This window comes from Rana temporaria, chromosome 2, assembly GCF_905171775.1.
Source record: "Rana temporaria chromosome 2, aRanTem1.1, whole genome shotgun sequence".
In the NCBI taxonomy this organism is placed as follows: Eukaryota; Metazoa; Chordata; class Amphibia; order Anura; family Ranidae; genus Rana; species Rana temporaria.
In genome coordinates this window covers 184,287,469-184,306,909 of record NC_053490.1, presented here as the reverse complement: position 1 = coordinate 184,306,909, position 19,441 = coordinate 184,287,469, and the positions used below count along the sequence as shown (strand labels likewise).

The 19,441-nt window shown below is 44.7% G+C and overlaps 1 protein-coding gene across 14 annotated transcripts in view; it reads right to left on the bottom strand.

Moving 5' to 3' along the window:
• The window catches only part of MBNL2 (muscleblind like splicing regulator 2), a 220,804-nt gene extending 203,562 nt beyond the window's left edge, over positions 1–17,242 (bottom strand). For 12 of the 14 annotated variants that reach the window (XR_005746942.1, XR_005746943.1, XM_040336114.1 and 9 more), the window contains exon 1: positions 17,084–17,241. The gene's annotated coding sequence lies outside the window, so the exon portion shown is untranslated. Of the gene's footprint in view, positions 1–17,083 lie in introns of all 14 variants that reach the window. The other 2 variants (XM_040336117.1, XM_040336121.1) reach the window with 2 other exon arrangements.
• Positions 17,243–19,441: the final 2,199 nt, after the last annotated feature.

Sequence of the window (19,441 nt, the reverse complement as noted above, 5' to 3'; positions counted from 1 at the left end):
TTCGACCACCGTGATGGGAAAATTGGAAGGAGCCGAATAGAAAACTCTCAAAAGGGATTTTTAGACTGTATGTGGCTTTCGTTCGGAAATTACATACATTTTAAATCAATGTTAAAAGCAAGTGAAATTCTCAAATTACATTCTTTCATTCAGCAAATGTACAAAGATTTTTCGTACGAATATTCTCGTTGAAAAATCGATACGTGTATGGTCAGTATAAGGCTTGGTTCACACCTATACAGTTTGCTTTTTGAGCAGTTTCTACTGTGCTTTTTCCACCCAATTTTGCTGTGATTTGTGTCTTGCATTTTGGCCAATTTGCTGGGCAGATTTTAAAAATGCAAAATGCTGCAAAAACGCACTACACACTTTTCTGTAGCCCATTGAAGTCTATTGAACCAAATAAAGTACCAAAGTTTTGCGTTGAAAAAAAGTCCTTAACTCTTTCCAAAAAAAAGCATAGATGTGAACGTGTCCCGTAGGACTCCATGTTAAATAGACTATAGTGCGTTTTTGCAAATAGCACCAAAAAACGCATAGATATGAACCAGGCCTAAAATGTTTAGTAGCAGCAGCATGTTTTTTTTTTTTGCGCATCAAAAAAAAAAAAAGAAGAGCCCTTTATAGTACAAAAAGCAGATAAATCGCTACTATAAGGGGGTTCATTTATACGGTGAAACAATGAAAGTAATATTACTTATATCATATATAAAATATTTCCAGAAGTAGGATATATGGGTATTAAAACTATGAGTCAGACATTAAAGCGGGGGTTCACCCTATAAAAAAAAAAAAAAAAAAAAATACATTTTTTTTTCTTCTAGCATAAAATTCGGCATAGTAGCGCGAGCTACAGTATGCCTGTCTTAATTTTTTTATCCCCGTACTCACTGTGTAATCGTACATAGAAGATTCCGACTGCCCACGGGGAATGGGCGTTCCAATCCAGACTGAAGGTGATTGACGGCCGGCTCTGGCGCGTCACGATTCTCCGTAAATAGCCGAAATAGGCTTGGCTCTTCACAGCGCCTGCGCATAGTCTGTGCGCAGGCGCCGTGAAGAGCCGAGACCTACTCCGGCTGTCTTCGGGGAGCGTGACGTGCCAGAGCCGGCCGTCAATCACCCTCCCTCTTGAAAGGAACGCCCGTTCCCCGCGGGCAGTCGGAATCTTCTATGTACGATATAACAGTGAGTACGGGGATAAAAAAATTAAGACAGGCATACTGTAGCTCGCGCTACTATGCCGAATTTTATGCTAAAAAGTTGTTCTGCAGGGTGAAACACCGCTTTAAGCTATATGAAGGGTGGAAGGGAGATAAATGTTTCATATTAAAAAGGAGTACTAAAAGCTGGACCGCCCGCCGTCGTTATACGTTGCTACTTTGAAGAGGAATACCATCGTTATGGTAGCAGCTAGCTACCATAACCCCGGTACCCTCTTCAAGATCGGGCGGTCCTCTTTCAGATAAAAGTGGTCTCTGCGGCGGAGGTGATCGGATCCTTCTGTCAGTGGCCTGGAGACGAATGAGGGGGAAGATGGCCCTACCTGTCTCCATATCCACTGCAGGGCGGAAGCGATGTCGAAACTTCACCTCCGCCCAATGCTCTAAAAGGGCCATTTTTTTTTCATTGCAATAGGAATAAAAGTGACCCAAAAATAGTTAAAAAAAAAAAAAAAAAAAGTGTCAAAATAGAAATTATATATATATATATATATATATATATATATATATATATATATATATATATATATATATATATATATATATATATATATATATATATATATATATATATATATATATATATATATATATATATATATATATATATATATATATATATATATATATATATATATATATATATATATAATGTTTGGGGGTTTCAAGTAATTTTCTAGCATAAAAATAAACAGTTTTTAACTTGTAAACACCAAATCTCAGAAAGAGGCTCGGTCCTTAAAGTGGAGGTTCACCCTTTAAAAAAAATCCTGACATCACACGGAGTCGCTCCATCCTACCGACAGAATGCCGGGGAGTTTTTTTTTTTTTCTCAGCACATACCCCTTAATCCCGATTTTCACCTCACGGCAATCCCACGGGAGTGGGCGTTCCCAAGCACTGCCTGTGATTGACAGGCTTCCGAACGGCACATACTGCGCGTCACAGGTTGCCGACAGAACCCGAACGTCGGTGCGCAGGCGCCGTATGGAGCCGCACCGACGTTCGGGTTTTTTCGGCAACCTGTGATGCGCAGTATGTGCCGTTCGGGATTAAGGGGTATGTGCTGAGAAAAAAAAAAAAAAAAACAACACCGGCATTCTGTCGGTAGGATGGCGCGACTCCGTGTGATGTCAGAATTTTTTTTGAGGGTGAACCTCCACTTTAAGTGGTAAAGATATTTGTAAAAAATTTGGAAAACCTTTTATCATTTTCCTTCCACTTCAATTATGTGCCACTTTGTATTGGTCCATCACAGTGGTCTCCAAACTGCGGCCCGGGGGCCAGATGCGGCCCCTTGCTTGCTTTTATCTGGCCCTTGGGGCACTATTTCATCCACTGATACCAACAATGGGGCATAGTTTCTCCTACCGACACCAACAATGGGGCCTATTGACACCAACAAAGGGGCCCAATGACATCATTGATGGGTCACAATTCTTTCCAATGACACCAACGATGGGACACAATTCCACATCGTGACACCAACGATGGGGCACAATTCCTTACAATGACACCAACAAAGGGGCCCAATGACATCATTGATGGGTCACAATTCTTTCCAATGACACCAACGATGGGACACAATTCCTTACAATGACACCAATGATAGGGGACAATTTCTCACAATGACACCAACAATGGGGCACAGTTTTTCCCTCAATGACACCAACAATGGGACCCAATGACGGGGCACAATTACTCCCACTGAAACAAAGAATGGGACGTTAATTTTTCCCACCGATGTCAGGACCTTTTCGTATCCCACGGACCACTGTCCACCCCTCGTAAACTCTGAAGCACAGTAAACTGGCCCTTTGCTTACAAAGTTTGGAGACCCCTGGTCTATCACATAAAATCCCAATAAAATACATTTAGGTTTTTGGTTGTAACATGACAAAATTTGAAAAATACCAAGAGGTGTGAATACTTCAAGGCACAGTAGGATGATTAGTTTCAGCTCTGTGTACATGTGTGTTTACAACCACTTTAAAGGGATATAGTTAAAAAAGGACCCAATCATGCCGTAGACACAGAACAGAAATGCCAGTGCCCTTTTAACCAAAAAAATAAATGAGGAGACTTTATCATTTTAAAGTTCTCTTAAGAGTGGAATGGAAGTAGACTTGGGAGCTGCAATTGTGGCCACAGTTCCCTGCAAAGTTGCTCAAAGCAAAGGTTGAAAGCAGAAGCAGCTTGTATGCAGCATGACAGCTGAAAAGGGATATTGGAATCCGACTCTCCCCAAAGGTTCAGATTCCGATTCATTTTTCAGAGCTTAAAGGGTAACTTCAGTAATTTTTCATCTTTCCATCCATCTCTGCCCTTGTTGTTTTAACTTTGGATATTAAAACTTTTTTTCCTGACAGTCCTTATATAGCTCACTTCCTGTTTCTTGTCTGGTAAAAAGCCTAGGCTTATGACATGCACTGCGCTCTCATTCTTGTGGGAGTTTGGAGGGGGCGAGTCATAAGAGGGCCAATGAGAGCTGGAGGTGTGTAAATCCAGGAAGTGAACTGGCAGCAGCTTCAGCTGTCTACAGGTAAAATGGATGCAGCCAGGCTCAGTGGAGGGAGTTTTCTGCAGCATATTTGGCAGGTACAGAGTCACAGTATATATAAAAAATGCAAAGTATTGATTGGAGGGAAGCTTCAGCATGGCAAAGATGTTTTTATTACAAAATGATGTGAGCAGGTGAATTGCACCAGAACTAGTTAAAGTGGAGGTTCACCCTTTAAAAAAAATTCTGACATCACAAGGAGTCGCGACATCCTACCGACAGAATGCCGGTGTTTTTTTTTTTTTCTCAGCACATACCTCTTAATCCCGATTTTCACCTCACGGCAATCCCGCGGGAGTGGGCGTTCCCAAGCACTGCCTGTGATTGACAGGCTTCCGAACGGCGCATACTGCGCGTCACAGGTTGCCGACAGAACCCGAACGTCGGTGTGCAGGCGCCGTATAGAGCCACACCGACGTTGGGGTTTTTTCGACAACCTGTGACGCGCAGTATGCGCCATTCGGAAGCCTGTCAATCACAGGCAGTGCTTGGAAACGCCCACTCCCGCGGGATTGCCGCGAGGTGAAAAATCGGGATTAAGAGGTATGTGCTGAGAAAAAAAAACAAAACACCGGCATTCTGTCGGTAGGATGGCGCGACTCCGTGTGATGTTAGAAATTTTTTGGAGGGTGAACCTCCACTTTAATAAAACTGCAATGGACCCTTTTAAAAATGCAGGGAAACTGCAACTGGACATGCCCTATTCAAAATAAATGTATTCATCTGCCGCCACCACCGTAATGTGTCCCCACAGCAAGCAAGAAAATTTAACATATGTGTTACGTTGCTGAGAATGCACTAACAAACTAGCAATAGATCTAAATAATCAATATGCATGCAACTATCAATCACAGTGATCTAAGAATATAAACAAAATAACCACTTCAGATTATCAGAGTAAACACTTTCTTAAAGTGGTTGTTTAATGCATTATTAGAAGTCTATGCCAGCCCCTCCATTAGAGGCTGGCATAGCACACTGTGCAAGTTGTATTTAAAAACGAGCGCTGTAAATACTGAATATCAGCTGTCTTCAGGTTGGTTTCATCATTCGCAGCTGCTTTCCAGCTTTGATGGATGTCTTCTGAGGGAGGGGCCGTGATCTCCCTCTGACGGGAGATCACGTGGCCGCTTGTCTCCTCCACAAAAGCCACCCATCGGAGCTGGAAAGCAGCCGCGAGTCACATGACCATCCTGAAGACAGCCGATATTCAGTATTTACACTGCTCGTTTTTAAATACAACTTGCACAGTGTGCTATACCAGCCTCTAATAGTGAGGCTGTCCCTGAAAATTTTTAATTTAAAAAAGCAGCCGGGGGGCAGGCTGGAGACAGAGAGGGCGCTGACAGGGAGGAAGGAAGGGATGAAGAGGACGAGAACAAAGCAGGCAGCCTATTACAAAGAGGCACTTTCATCACGGTGATCAGGGCGGAGCTGCCATGGTTATTGTAGTCTGTTTAGAGAAAGCATACAGGAAGTGGTAGGTTTAGGGGTTGTTGTTTTACAGTTTAGAGGTGGGCAGATTACATAGCACAAGCAATGTGCCAAGTAATCTGCTTTAAGGCACTAGAATATACATTTATTTTTTTTGAGGGTTAACAAAAGCTTTAAGTAGAGAAGCCTGTACAACTGTTAAGACTAAAGGCAAGGCTGGAGGTTGGCTATATTATACCGCAGGTTTGATATTTTAGTAACTACAGAAAATACCTGCTGATCTTGCAGTACACTCGGCCACGCTCGGCTCCGCTCGCGGTCACGCCCTGTGCCGCCTCCTAGCCTTTATGCAAGAGGAGCCGAGCATGGCCGAGCCTAGCCGAGTGTACTGCGCTTGGCATATGTCGGCGGCGGCGCTCAGAGACAGCGCGGGAGAACACCACCAAGGCCGCAGACGGACGCCGGACCGGACAAGGCCGCCGAGCAAGACACCGACGAGGGGCATTCAAACTAAGTAATTCATTTTTTTTCCTGAAATTTCCCTTCTAGACTTGGGGTGCGCGCTATGCCCAGATAAATACGGTATATAGTGAAATAAATGAGCAAAGCCCCTTTCAGAACATAAAGTGTTTTATTCATATTACTAATTGAAAATAAAAGAGAAAAGCCTAAAAGATTAACAGATGCAGCCACCATATCTATTGACTGGCAAGCTGCAGAATATCAACTTTTTGTTTTTGGGTTTAGATACCATTTAAAACGGTATTTATTTTGCCATAGGTGACAGCAATTACTGAGACAAACAACCCATTTTTGTAGAGTGCCCTAAAGTAATGATTACAGGAAACAGTAAAGATAATCTAGGATAGGGGCTTTACAGATTGCTAGAATTAGCTGATTACTAGCCAGATGCATGTGAATTATGACCAATGAGGAACATTATATCTTGCAACCAGTGGTTAAAATCCAACTTGCTTTGAACAGTTGGACACCTTTTGCACAGGCACTGGTATAATAAATTCAGAGCCATTAACTGTGCGCTTACAGTGTGGAAGATGACATCACTGAAATATCATGGCTGTAAAACCCAGAGAAGAGGGAAAAAAAAAAAAGTGTAACATTCTGTAGCACATTCAGTGTCAGAAATAATAACTGAAAACTCAGCGCAGACACTTTACTTTTCACACAACCCTTCACAGCCTTGCATGCAAGATGCACTTTTCAATAAAGGTAGTCAACTGTATGAGGTCGTCTTCTATTCCTGGGTACAAGCAAATGACTCTGAATGTAATGAAACAGCTTGTCACAATGAGAATAGTCAGACTAGATTTTTATTATCTTTTGCATAACAGACAAGAAACAAGACAGGAGTCAGAATCTATGACCATACTGGCCTAGACAGATTTTTCCCTCTATATCCGTAGTCCATCACATATAGTATGGGAGTCATCTGCTACTTGCAATGAACAGAGTTTGGAGGAAAAACACCCAGGCCTGAAGCTGGGATTCTTGTTTTGTCTTCCGTGCATCAAGTCAAGCAAACCATTCTAATGGCTCTTATACAGTTTCCTTCCTAGGAGCAGCTTTAGGTTCTTGGAATGGGGACACGCTGGTAATTAACATTACAGCCCCACATACCCTCCACCATGTAATCCCATCTCCTTTAAAAACAGGCATGTCTTTTTTGCCTACAGCATGACTTTCCTTTCACAGAGAATCAACGTTAAAACGTCGATAAGACAACCACCTACATGGAGAAAAAAAACAAAACAAGGACTACATTTGGACATGGAGGAGACAGGAGACAGAATACGAAAAGTATTAAAAAGTTACATATTTGTTCAAATGCCAGCAATGTTAGAAATGCATAGCTGGGATTTAGTCAGTGAGCTATTGGCTAATACCAATGTCAAAAATACCCTTATTTAGTAATTGCAGTCTCACCGAAGTATATAGATGCAGAATATAACTGGCAGCTTTCACAATCTGACACTCTAATGAATCAGGACACAAAAAACAAAAAAAAACACACTTGCATCTGGGCAAAGTAAAAGTACGGCCAAACTTTTTTTGGACTGCATTTCTGTTAAGAGAACTAGGAGCACAATTACTATTGTGCTCCTGTAATCAAGAGTAAGCCATTAGCCACTCTAAGCTGAAGGGACAGGACCACACCACGCTCAAGAAGAATCCTGACACAATGCCAGGATCCTATTGGTAGCTGGCTCCACCTTTCACCATGTATGTATGTTTGTTTTTTGTAATCTCAAAACGTATCCTTTAATGTTACACTTTGTAAAATGACATAATGATATAAGCCATTTACATTTTTTGCAGTTCTTGTTTTTGTAGTGTTATAGTACAAATATCTGTATTGGGAATGTAGCCCATCAAACATACTGACATGTGCATGTGACTAGGTCATTATTTTAAAGTATTGTATCTTTCAGAATCAATCGTTTTTCATGTAAGTAGGGGGTTGGATAATTTCCTCCCTCCGCACCCCAATTTTTTTCAGCCTTTATTAGGGGACTGATGATTATACTGGTCCTCATACCTATGTACAATGTCCTGAAGAGGCGATATAGTCGCCGAAACGCATCAAGTTAACAGGCCATCCTAGATACATTATGTTATTATATATGATGCGATTCATTCAATTTTAATGTTAACTTATTTCTTTATATGGAGCCAATTGGCCAAGATGTTTGTATAACTTTCTCTACGATTCATATCCACACATATATTACACAATACTGGTCTATGATGATCATTGGACCAATTATTTGTTCTTGCATATGCGTTATGTAGATTTTCTCAATAAACCTGCGTTTTTTGATTCAATGTGTTTTCCACTCATGTGCCTCATTTAAAGTCCTAAACCTCCCCCCTTTGTCTTTAGGGATGTCTCTACCAGCTTTGCACATCTACAGAGTGACATTTTTACCCATTCTTGGCAAAACAGCTCAAGCTCTGTCAGATCTTGCCACAGATTCTCATTTGGATGGCTCTAAAGTTGGCCAGTCACTTCCAGTTTGCTAAAGTCCCCTTTCCCCCCACTTAAGGGCCCAAGACCAGCATGGCATGTGTAACAAAAGACGACTAGTGAATATACATTTGCGCATCTTCCCTTGGGTAAATGAACATAGATAGGTCAGTGACTTGGAAGTTCACTGCTGTTAAAGTGTTTTTAAATCCATACAGGACACCAGTTTAGAGATGTACAGAAGGTCTGGTGCTAGAATTATTGATCTCACTCTGACAATACCTTACATGTGTGGTGCGATTATCCTTTACATATGCATGCAGGAGTAACGTTTGCATTTGCAGGCAAGCTATTAGACCCCAAATCTCTCCTCTGGCCCCCAATGCAACGATCCGATAAAGATCTGTCTGAATGGCTGCTTTCCTGGCCGCCAACGGGCAGGTAAGCACAGGCAGAACTGGAAGTGATAGCATACTCATCGCTTCCTGTTTCTGGGATCACAGAGGGGGGACAAAGTCAGTTCCCTTTCTCCGCTCTGTGCAGCCGTCATCACTCCCGGGCTCCGGGATCAGATGGCAGAGCCAGGGAAAGGCAGCGGTCGGAGGGGGGACGGCACCCCTTTCCGCCATCCGCAGAAGTGACCAAATGGCTGTTCAGCCACTCGAATCACTTCTGCTGGAAAGGGAATCACCGGCTGAAAATGTTCATATCGGGATGATGCATGCAGGCATCATCCGACATCCATAGATGGCCTACGGGCAGCAAGTGGTAAAGAATGTGTTACCCCAACATTTCATATTCCCGATATGCCCCTGCTGTACCACATACTTGTATGAAAAAGTATCCTGTGCTCTTTGTATTGCTTCCTTAGGCTGCATTCACATCTAGGCGGACGAAATCGCGGCGTTTTGTCGCCGCAAATCGCGGTAAAAATAGCAGCGTTTTGTACCGCGATTTGCGGCGACAAAACGCCGGTATTGTCCGCCTAGATGTGCCCCAAGATGACCCCCTCTATGGAGAGGATTCCCATCTCCTAGCCGAACGCTCGAAGATGCCTGAAAAATAGGTCCGGGACCTTTTTTTACGCGACAGGCGTCCGGCGTGGAGATGTGAACCATCTCCATAGAGGGACATCTGTTTTCAGCCCTCTGGCGGCAGCGGCGTAGCGCTACAGGCGTAAAAACGCCTAGGTGTGAATGGGGGCTTAGTGTGAAATCCTGCCAGTCCCACTGCTTCCCTATTAAAAACTGCCCACACTAAGCAGGAGAACACGGGGGTAGGATTTTTTTTTTATATCTATACACAAATTATTATTATACAGGATTTATATAGCACCAACAGTTTGCACAGCGCATTACAACATGAGGGCAGACAGTAAAAGTTACAATACAGGACGAATTAGAGGGCCCTGCTCAAATGTTTTTCCTTTCATTTCAATGTTAAACTGAATGTGTTGTTTTACAAGGTAAGGGTTCACATTAACTTTAAATGAAAACTAAAAGCCTACTACAGCCTGATGCCTGGACAGAAAGAGCATCAGCATGCTGATGAGGTCATCTTCCCTGATAAAATACAGTGCAACACAGAAGAGCCCGATTGGCTCAGACTTATGCGCCACTCAACTGTTCCAAATTTCAGTGAGTCAAAAGGAGCCTGATCTAGACAGATTTGGGGCCAGTTCACACCAGATGCAGATTTGTGTGCTTTTTTCTTGCACTAAAAATGCATGCACAGCGTTTTCCATGTATTCCAATGGCTCTAGTTCACACCAATGCAGTCACAGTTCCGGTGCAGAAACTGACTGCACTGGTGTGAACTAGAGCCATTGGAATACATGGAAAACACTGTGTATGCATTTTTTCCGGCCAGTTCACACCACAAAAATGTTCTCCGCATACGTTCCAGATCAGCTTTTGCTTACAGTTCACATCACACGCAGTGCCAGTGCGTTTATACAATTTGCTATGTTCCAGTACAGCTCTGTGCAGAACAGATGCAGCACACTCTACTTTTGTTACTGCACTGTTGTGAACTAGAGCCATTAGAATGCATTTTTAGCACAGAAAGAAGCACACAGAACTGCATCTGGTGTGAACTAGCACTTATTATAGTGGTATGCATTTTAAGGAGTTGTAAAGGAATTTTTTTTTTTGCTCAAATGACTGTTTACAGGGTATAGAGACATAATAGTTAACTGATTCCTTTTAAAAACGATTAAAGATAGATAAAAAAACAATCATATAATGTGCCTGTAGTTTGTTTCGTTTTTGCATGTTACGCTGCCTCTGTGCTGTATAGAGCCATAGAGAAGTGAGGGTTTGAAAACAAAACTACAATCTCCCAGTACGGTGGTGATCAGGAAACAGACAACCAGGAAGTGTCCAGAACAGAGCAGAATTACAGCAACAATGAGGACATGAAACCAGGACTGCAGTAAGGTAAAGGAAGCTATTTAGCTAAAAAAAAAAAAAAAAAAAAAAATTCCTTTAGTGACTCTTTTATAATTAACGGGTTTAAATCTGGCTGATAATCTGCTTTTTTTTTTTTTAAAGCGAGGAGTACTCTCTGAATAAGGCTCAAGTAATTCACAACCAAACGCAATGCAGTATTTGCTAGTAGCACAGATTTCAGGTTTTGGCAGAGCAGTCATCATATCCTGCAACACTGGGAAGCACTTTCACAAAAGCAGCCTGACATTCTTTCAGAAATTCTGACTGTGAACCTAGAAGCACCGGGGCATAACTTACAAACTGCTATGAGCTATGTTTTCCAAAAGCAGTTTATGACTGTCATCTGTATGACGCGGTATATATTAGTGCTGAGATCAAACATATTGTCTTTTTCTCTTTAATCAGGGCGGTATATATTTAAAAAACAAAATTGTGTATTCGGATATATCCAGAATAGCTAGAAATTCGTAACATATGGGGATGGTGTGAATGAAGGCCTGAACATGTGCAGGTAAAAAACAGAAAAATCTAAAGTAAACGCAGTAAAAAAAAAAAAAAAATTTACACACACACACACACACACACACACACACACACACACACACACACACACACACACACACACACACACACACACACACACACACACACACACACACACTGTATTTATTGGCCTATAACTCTCACCTTTTGACCCTGAAAATAGAGGGTAAACTTTGCCTGCGTGTTATAAGCAGGGGGCTGTGGAAAGTTTTTTTCCTGAAACTTAAAGTTAGGGTGCGTGTTATACACCGATATATACAGTATATATAAAACTTAGTTTGGAAAAGGAGTTAGTCAATATCTAGCTCAATAGCGGTACGTAGTAGTGCCCCAAGAGGATGATAGCATAAGACAACTTTTAGGGCTGTCTGAGTGTTTGTGCACATGCAGCGTTTGAATGTACACAAATAGGTATCTCCATGGGACCCTGCTAGGGCAAGAAGACACTTGACAAGAAAGTGGGGGGGGGGGGGGCACAGTGATGACTGGACAGAGAAGGAGGAAAGTAAAACTTTGAAAGCTCTTGACATTTGCTGCAGAAAACTAAAAAGACAGTGTAAAAATCGCTTTAAGGTGGGAGGCATTAGTAAAGTGATAATAAGTAGTAAGTAAGTAGTACAAAAAAAGCTGCAATAGTTGCAAAATTATATATATATATATATATATATATATATATAGTTTCAAATTATTATTGTTCCAAAGACTGTGCCTCTCATTCACATGAGAGAATAAGTTTGTAAAAAAAATAAAAAAATAAAAATAAAACACACTAGCGTATTTCTGCACCTGTACAAATCCGTGACAGGTTGTGGCCATGCGCTGGTAACTGTGCATCAAAGCACTCACATGTGTACAGGGATGGATGGGCACAGGCAGTTTGCATACAGGGTCACTTATCTGTCCCTGTAAGCAAGTAAACGCTTAGATCATGGGTCTTCAAACTAAGGCCCTCCAGTTGTTCAGGAACTACAATTCCCATCATGCCTAGTCATGTCTGTGAATGTCAATGTGTTACAATGCCTCATGGGATGTGTAGTCCCGCAACAGCTGGAGGGCCGTAGTTTGAGGATCCCTGGCTTAGATGTTTGGTTACTAGCTTACACCGATTTGTACAGGTGGCTATACACAACACCTATGACTCCACTGGTTTTTACACTGTAGGAACCGGTGTGAATGAGCCCTTAGACGTGGCATGGAAATAGGTTTGTTTTTTACTGTGCAGAGACCTATTTGCCCCTTAGAAATGGCACAAAAATTTGCTCTTTTTATGGGTTACGACCCTCTATTTCCCTTTGAACTAGCCCTTAGAAATGGTGCAGAAATACACTCATTCTTTACAGTGTGTCGCCTGTGTGTCCCTGTGACCGACCACCTTTTATTCTGCACCTAACAAACTATAGACTAGGGATCCTCAAACTACGGCCCTCCAGCTGTTGTAGAACTACACATCCCATGAGGCATTGTAACACACTGACATTCACAGACATGACTAGGCATGATGGGAATTGTAGTTCCTGAACAACTGGAGGGCCGTAGTTTGAAGACCCATGCTATAGACAGTGCAAAATCATTGAAATGTGTGAGGATTCGCATTCCTCCAATCCTAGGTTTCAGTGCAACCACTACTAGCCAAAGCTAAGGCTTGTGAAGTCAGCATTAACAATATATAGCTGACATGAATATTCATGTACGCTCTGACACATGTAGCGACTTGCCACCCTCTTCTCCAGCTCTGGTGTTTTGGAAGGAGATGAAAACTAAAGTCGAGGAGAATGAGTCATGGCTGTGACAGAAATGGAGAAGGTGCAAATCCAAGGACTGCCAAGAGCTATCTCTGTGTACAGAAACACCGGCTGCCGTGACCCAGACATTGGCTCTCATGAACATCTGTGTGGCCTGCCCACTACCTGAATACAGGGATTATTAGGATGGAAGTCAGGAAAACAAATCCCTGGAGATTGATGGGAAATCAGAACATACAAATGCATGGAGATTATTAGGCAGTCAGGAAAACCCATGTAAATGCATGGAGATTATTAGGCAGTCAGGAAAACCCATGTAAATGCATGGAGATTATTAGGCAGTCAGGAAAACCCATGTAAATGCATGGAGATTATTAGGCAGTCAGGAAAACACATGTAAATGCATGGAGATTATTAGGCAGTCAGGAAAACCCATGTAAATGCATGGAGATTATTAGGCAGTCAGGAAAACACATGTAAATGCATGGAGATTATTAGGCAGTCAGGAAAACACATGTACATGCATGGAGATTATTAGGCAGTCAGGAAAACCCATGTAAATGCATGGAGATTATTGGGCAGTCAGGAAAACCCATGTAAATGCATGGAGATTATTAGGCAGTCAGGAAAACCCATGTAAATGCATGGAGATTATTAGGCAGTCAGGAAAACCCATGTAAATGCATGGAGATTATTAGGCAGTCAGGAAAACCCATGTAAATGCATGGAGATTATCAGGCAGTCAGGAAAACACATGTAAATGCATGGAGATTATTAGGCAGTCAGGAAAACACATGTAAATGCATGGAGATTATTAGGCAGTCAGGAAAACACATGTAAATGCATGGAGATTAGGCAGTCAGGAAAACACATGTAAATGCATGGAGATGATTGGGCCTCATGCACACTTGAGTTTACCAACGCCTGTCTTACAGGCATCTGATGTTTTTATTCTTCCTCTAAACCCCTGATGGCCAACCTGCGGCCCCTTTGGTATATTATGTGTGGCCCTGTGCAGCTTGTATTGGGAACAATGATTAGAGCAGGGGTCCCCAAACTTACCATCCTTCAGACTTTAGGAGGGCTGGACTCTGGTGTCAGTCTGAGGAAGGGCACCCGGCCGTTGGCCTCAGTGTCTTGTGTCAGTGAGAGGAACACTTCCCCAAGGACCGCATAAAGGCAAGCAAAGGGCCACCCCCCCCCCCCCCGGGCCACAACTGGATTCAAGTAACATGTTCCCAGTTTCATATTGCAACATATCCCCACAGAAAATACAAATAAAATATGCAGCATGTCCACACTGTCTGACCCTCCTTTTCTCCATTAGGTGTGCAGCTTCTGAAGCATTACATGCGGCCCTTGGTGATGTCAGGGGACACCCACCCCATTTCAGTAACAAGAATAAAATATTGTGCCCGATAAATTAAACACCCAAGTGCTTGACGCACCTAATCATGTTTGCAGAAACGCAGCTTAGGTGCCTTTTCAAAGCTGCATTTCTCCTGCCAGGTGAAAAGCATTTGCCAAAGCCCCATATACATAATAGGAAGTGAGGAGAAGACATACTGTATGTAATCCCTGGAGATTAGGTAGTCAGGGGAAGAGAAAAATACATAGAGCCTTCCATGAACTGGGAAGAAGCTGCAGGTTTTCGGGCAGCAGTGCGGTCTCCTCAGCTCACAGTCAGCGGTGTGTGTGTGTATACAGTGCGGTCTCCTCAGCTCACAGTCAGCGGTGTGTGTGTGTATACAGTGCGGTCTCCTCAGAGCTCACAATTAGCGGTGTGTGTGTGTGTGTGTGTGTACACAGTCTCCTCAGAGCTCACAATCAGCGGGGTGTGTACAGTCTCCTCAGAGCTCACAATCAACGGGGTGTGTGTGTGTGTACAGTCTCCTCAGAGCTCACAATCAGCGGTGTGTGTGCGCAGTCTCCTCAGAGCTCACAATCAGCGGTGTGTGTGCGCAGTCTCCTCAGAGCTCACAATCAGCGGTGTGTGTTTGCGCAGTCTCCTCAGAGCTCACAATCAGCGGTGTGTGTTTGCGCAGTCTCCTCAGAGCTCACAATCAGCGGTGTGTGTTTGCGCAGTCTCCTCAGAGCTCACAATCAGCGGTGTGTGTTTGCGCAGTCTCCTCAGAGCTCACAATCAGCGGTGTGTGTTTGCGCAGTCTCCTCAGAGCTCACAATCAGCGGTGTGTGTTTGCGCAGTCTCCTCAGAGCTCACAATCAGCGGTGTGTGTGCGCAGTCTCCTCAGAGCTCACAATCAGCGGTGTGTGTTTGCAGTCTCCTCAGAGCTCACAATCAGCGGTGTGTGTTTGCGCAGTCTCCTCAGAGCTCACAATCAGCGGTGTGTGTTTGCGCAGTCTCCTCAGAGCTCACAATCAGCGGTGTGTGTGCGCAGTCTCCTCAGAGCTCACAATCAGCGGTGTGTGTTTGCAGTCTCCTCAGAGCTCACAATCAGCGGTGTGTGTTTGCGCAGTCTCCTCAGAGCTCACAATCAGCGGTGTGTGTGCGCACAGTGTGATCTCCTCGGAGCTCACAGTCAGCAGTGTGTGTGTGAGCTCTGAGGAAACTGTACACACACACCGTTGACTGTGAGCTCCGAGAAGACCGCACTGTGCACACAGACACCGCTGATTGTGAGCTCTGAGGAGACTGCACTGTACACAATCAGCGGTATGTGTGTGTGTGTACAGTGCAGTCTCCTCAGAGCTCACAATCAGCAGTGTGTGTGTGTACAGTGCAGTCTCCTCAGAGCTCACAATCAGCAGTGTGTGTGTGTGTGTGTGTACAGTGCAGTCTCCTCAGAGCTCACAATCAGCAGTGTGTGTGTGTGTGTGTACAGTGCAGTCTCCTCAGAGCTCACAGTCAGCAGTGTGTGTACAGTGCGGTCTCCTCAGAGCTCACAGTCAGCAGTGTGTGTACAGTGCGGTCTCCTCAGAGCTCACAGTCAGCAGTGTGTGTACAGTGCGGTCTCCTCAGAGCTCACAGTCAGCAGTGTGTGTACAGTGCGGTCTCCTCAGAGCTCACAGTCAGCAGTGTGTGTACAGTGCGGTCTCCTCAGAGCTCACAGTCAGCAGTGTGTGTACAGTGCGGTCTCCTCAGAGCTCACAGTCAGCAGTGTGTGTACAGTGCGGTCTCCTCAGAGCTCACAGTCAGCAGTGTGTGTACAGTGCGGTCTCCTCAGAGCTCACAGTCAGCAGTGTGTGTACAGTGCGGTCTCCTCAGAGCTCACAGTCAGCAGTGTGTGTACAGTGCGGTCTCCTCAGAGCTCACAGTCAGCAGTGTGTGTACAGTGCGGTCTCCTCAGAGCTCACAGTCAGCAGTGTGTGTACAGTGCGGTCTCCTCAGAGCTCACAGTCAGCAGTGTGTGTACAGTGCGGTCTCCTCAGAGCTCACAGTCAGCAGTGTGTGTACAGTGCGGTCTCCTCAGAGCTCACAGTCAGCAGTGTGTGTACAGTGCGGTCTCCTCAGAGCTCACAGTCAGCAGTGTGTGTACAGTGCGGTCTCCTCAGAGCTCACAGTCAGCAGTGTGTGTACAGTGCGGTCTCCTCAGAGCTCACAGTCAGCGGTGTGTACAGTGCGGTCTCCTCAGAGCTCACAGTCAGCAGTGTGTGTACAGTGCGGTCTCCTCAGAGCTCACAGTCAGCAGTGTGTGTACAGTGCGGTCTCCTCAGAGCTCACAGTCAGCGGTGTGTACAGTGCGGTCTCCTCAGAGCTCACAGTCAGCAGTGTGTGTGTGTGTGTGTACAGTGCGGTCTCCTCAGAGCTCACAGTCAGCGGTGTATGTGTACAGTGCGGTCTCCTCAGCTCCCTTGGCTGTAGAGAGGAATCCTCTAGAAGTGTGGCCCTCTCCTATATACAGAACAAGACAGACACACACACACGTGTCTATGGGGGGTGAGTTCAGTCATAGGTACCCTGTGGCCCCCCAACTACTTGTAGGTGTCGCCCTTCCATGGAGCTGAGGCAGGAAGGGCTCGGTCCGCCCTCCCCCTCCTTCTCCAGGGGCTGAGGAAGCAGTGACACCCAGGCAGGCTGGAGCTGTGGGACAGGGAGCGGCTGACACATGGAAATCTCTGCAGAGCCGAGGCCTGGCGCCCCATTCCCTCCCGCCTCACACATAACTCAGGCCTGGCGCTCTTACCTGATATCGGGAAGATGTATGCCGGGTGACAGCGACGAGGAGAGCTGACAGGAGCCGAGCCGTGCAGCCTATGGATGGGCTGAGAGTGGAGAAGAAGAGGCGGGCGGAGCTGCGTATGTGTGTGTGTGTGTCAGCGAGCTATGTAAAAAGGGGAGGAAACCTTGAGAGGAGGAGGGATAAGAAAACTTGTCAACTTTCCCTGTGATTGGAGCCAGGCCCTACTCATAGAAGGGCGGAGCCTCCACACAACTCTCCGCCCCGGGGCCTCATTCACAGTGCCAATCACATACACGGCCTCTAAACACATATGAATGTAATCATTTCAAGGCTCCTTCAACCCTGAACGCTCAGGGCCAATAGCACTCATTCTAGCTATCAGCCTGCCATTGACACTGCGCCTGTCCTTCTACATGTGCTCTTCTCCTCTGATCGCCTTCTCCTGGCAGCCACAGGCTTTTCTGGCATTTATATGTTTATAGTCATTTTTGCTAGAAATTTACTTGCAACCCCCAAAAGCTATAATTTTTTTTTTTTTTTTTAGCAAAGACCCTATGGAATAAAATGGCAATTGTTGCAATATTTTATGTCAAACCGTATTTGCGCAGCGGTTTTTCAAAGGCATTTTTTTGGGAAAAAATACACTTTAACTGCTTGCCGCCTGCCCATTGTCAAATGATCGATGGAAGATGCAGCAGTTGTATTGGGTGGACGTTGCACCCGAATGGCCGCTTCTTGCGGGGGGGGGGGCGCAGCACAACGATCACTGCCGCGGCGTGTTGCTAGGACACAGCGTGACCCTGATCTCTGGAAACAGGCACGGTTATTTACCATGTGATCAGCTGTGTCCAATCACAGCCGGTTACAAGTAAACATGGAAATGCCGGTAATCGGCTCTCATCGCCTAACACTGACAGAGTGTGTGTCTAGGGGAGCCGATCAGCGGCTTCTCCTCGCAGGGGACATCAAGACATGTAATCAGGGCACTGATCATTAGTGCCCTGTTTACAATAAAACCACCAGTGCAAGCAATCAGTGCCCATTAGAGATGCCAGTCAGTGCTAGCTATCAGTTCTGTGCTGTCCATCAATGCCCATTATTGCTGCCCATCGGTGCCACCCATCAATGTCTATCAGTGCCCACCAGTGCCAACCATCAGTGCCGCCTATCAGTGCACATATAAGTGTCACCTATGGCCTCGTACACACGACCAAACATGTCCGCTGAAACTGGTCCGGCGGGCCAGTTTCCGCAGACATGTTCGGTCGTGTGTAGGGCCGACCGGACAGGTTTCCAGCGGACAAATGTTTCTTAGCATGCTAAGAAACATGTCCGCTGGAACCATGTCCGCCAGACATGTCCGATGGTCAGTATGACTCATCGTACATGTCCGCTGGCCCGAGAACCCGCGCATGACGTTGAAGTGATTCGGCGCATGCGTGGAAGCATTGAACTTCCAGGGTTTGCGCACGTCGCCGCGTCATCATCGCCGCCACGTAACCGCGTCGTCACCGCGTCGTCTGTCCGCAGGAAATTTGGTCTGATGGTGTGTACAGCCATCAGACCAAATGATCCCAGCGGACATGTCCGATGAAAACGGTCCGCGGACCGTTTTCATCGGACAGGTCCGCTAGTCTGTACGAGGCCTATCAGTTACCATACGTGTGGCATATTAGTGCCTCCTCATCAGTGCCACCTAATCAGTGCAGTCTATCAGTGCCGCCTCATCAGCGTACATCAGTGAGCCCTGGTTCACACTGGGTACGATTTGGAACGATTTGAGATGCGATTTGACATGTCAAATCGCATCTCAAATCGGCGGCAATTGTCGGCAATGGCACTGTCCTAATCAGTGCGACGCCGCATCTACGATTTCAAAAAGTAGTTCCTGTACTACTTTTTGCGATTTGCGATTTACATTAAATTGCGGCCGAAATCGCGGCAAAATCGCTGTAAAATCGTGCATTTTACCGCGATTATGAATTCGCAGCAGTGTGAACCTAGGCTGAAAGAGAAAAATTACTTATTTACAAAATTTACTGACAGAAACTAAGAATTTTTTTTTTTTCAAAAGGTTCAGTCTTTTTTTTTTTTGGTAAAAAATAAAAAACCCAGCAGTGATTAAATACCACTAAAAGAAAGCTCTATTTGTGTGAAGAAAATGATAAAAAAATTGCATGGTTACAGTGTAGCATGATCGCGCAATTGTCATTCAAAGTGTGACAGCGCTGAAAGCTCAAAATTGGTCTGGGCAGGAAAAGGGGTTAATGAATAAAAAAGAAACACAATATTTACCAACATTTTTTTGTATAACGTGAAAGATGATTTTACCTACAGTAACATGTTACGTTTTAACCACTT